This window comes from Triticum dicoccoides, chromosome 3A (genome assembly GCF_002162155.2).
Source record: "Triticum dicoccoides isolate Atlit2015 ecotype Zavitan chromosome 3A, WEW_v2.0, whole genome shotgun sequence".
NCBI classification, from domain to species: domain Eukaryota; kingdom Viridiplantae; phylum Streptophyta; class Magnoliopsida; order Poales; family Poaceae; genus Triticum; species Triticum dicoccoides.
The window spans coordinates 589,456,165-589,458,410 of record NC_041384.1 but is presented as its reverse complement, the minus strand read 5'-3'; positions in this window follow the sequence as shown (position 1 = coordinate 589,458,410).

The following is a 2,246-nucleotide window of genomic DNA, read 5'->3' as shown; positions in this document are numbered from 1 at the left end:
CCCTTCCTTAAGCTCATGAAGAAGAAGGGCCCATTTGAGTGGACCCCGGAGGTAGACCGGGCCTTCCAAGACCTCAAGAAATACCTCACCAGCCCCCTAGTGATGGTGGCACCGCGGCCTCTCGAGCCTCTGGTGCTCTACCTTGCCGCCACCCCGTACTCCGCCAGCCCGGCGCTGGTGGCAGTTCAGGAGGAGCGCCGAGGTAAGGGTGTACCGTGTCAAGCCAGAGCTGATGCAGCGCGGGGTCAGTAAGGCGCGACAAAGCCATCAGCGGTGGAAGACCAAGCTCAACAGGGCAACATTGCAGAAGCTCCTGAGGACGGCCAGGTCTTAGGAAACCCACCACCTCAGGATGTGCCACAATCTCCGCGGGACCCGAGCCTCGACAGTGTGTCAACCCTCACCGACCATCCGGTGTACTTCGTCAGCACCGTACTGCGGGACGCGAGGGCGCGCTACCCCATGCCGCAAAAGCTCCTGCTCGCACTCTTGGTGGCCTCGCGCAAGCTGCGGCACTACTTCCAGGGCCACCCCATCAAGGTCGTCTGAGCCTACCCATTGGAGAGGGTGCTCAGGAGCCCCAACTCGGTCGGAAGGGTCGCTGAGTGGAGCATCGAGTTGCAAGCATTCCAGTTGGAATTCAGCACTACCAGGATCATCAAGGGAGCCGCGCTCGCCGATTTTATGGCAGAATGGACAGATGCCCCAGCTCTTGAGGAAGGATAAGACCGGTCCACCTCCCCAGGAAGCGAGGCACCAGACAGCTGGGCCATGTATTTCGATGGCGCCTTCGCGCATCAGGGCGCGGGGGCTAGAGCAGTGCTCATCTCGCCCACTCAGGACAAGCTCTACTATGTTGTGCAACTCTGCTTTCAGCACGGCGAGAAGGTCCCCAACAACATCGCAGAATACGAAGGCCTCATAGCTGGCCTGAGGGCCGCAGCGGCTCTAGGGGTGAAGCGCCTCACCGTCAAAGGCGACTCGCAGCTCCTCGTCAACTTTTCCAACAAGGTGTACGAGCCGAAGGATGAGCACATGGAGGCCTACCTCGTGGAGGTGCGCAAGATGGAAAAATAGTTCTCGGGCCTGGAGCTACAGCACGTGCCCCGGGGCACCAACAAGGAAGCTGATGACATCACCAGTAGAGCATCCAAGCGGCAACTTCTTTCAAGCATGAAGAGCACGGCGTCTTCGAAGAGCGGCTCTTCAAGCCATCAGCTTCGCCACCTCTTTCAAGCATGACCCAGCCTCGGGAGGAACTCCCGCAGCCCCTGGCCACGGGAGCCCCAGCCTGTGGCCTGACCTCAGGAGCTCGGCTGCTCTTGGTGCTCGAGCCCCAGGAGGAGTTCTAGATCAAGGAATTCAAGGAGTACCGGATGCACGGGGCGCTGCCGAAGAAGGAAGAGGACGCGGAGTGCGTGACCCGGCAGGCCACGGCATACTGTATCCAGGACAGTGAGTTATACAGGAGACGACCAAACGATGTTCATGCTGCGCTGCATCTCCAGCGATCAAGGAAGGGAGTTGCTGATTGACATACACGGGGGTGATTGCGGACACCACTCGTCGTCATGGACCCTCGTCGGCAAGGTGTTCCGCAGTGGGTTCTATTGGCCTACAGCACTCAACAACGCGGCCGAGCTGGTGAAGTCCTGTGAAGCTTCCCAATTCCACGCCAAGCAAATCCATCAGCCTGCTCAGGGCCTCCAAACCATCCCGCTCACATGGCCATTTGCGGTCTGGGGGCTGGACATCCTAGGCCCGTTTCCCCGGGCTCCAGGGGCTACCTATATCTCTACGTCGCCATCAACAAGTTCACCAAGTGGGCGGAAGTGGAAGCCATCCGTACCATTCCAGCCGGCTCTGCTGTCAAGTTCATCAAGGGCCTCGTGAGCCGTTTCGGGGTCCCCAACCGCATCATCACAGATAACGGTTCGCAGTTTAGTAGCAACCTCTTCAAAACCTACCGTGCTAACCTTGGAACGCAGATCTGCTACGCTTCGGTGGCCCACCCCAGGAGTAACGGTCAGGCCAAGCGCGCTAACGCGGAGGTCCTGAAGGGCCTCAAGACCAGGACCTTCAAGAAGAAGCTGGAGGCCTGTGGCAGGGGCTGGCACGACGAGCTCCAGTCCGTGTTGTGGTCCATCCGAACCACCGCCACTATGCCAACGGGCGAGACTCCATTCTTCCTCGTCTATGGAGCTGAAGCAGTCCTCCCTCACGAGGTCAAGCATCGCTCCGCACGG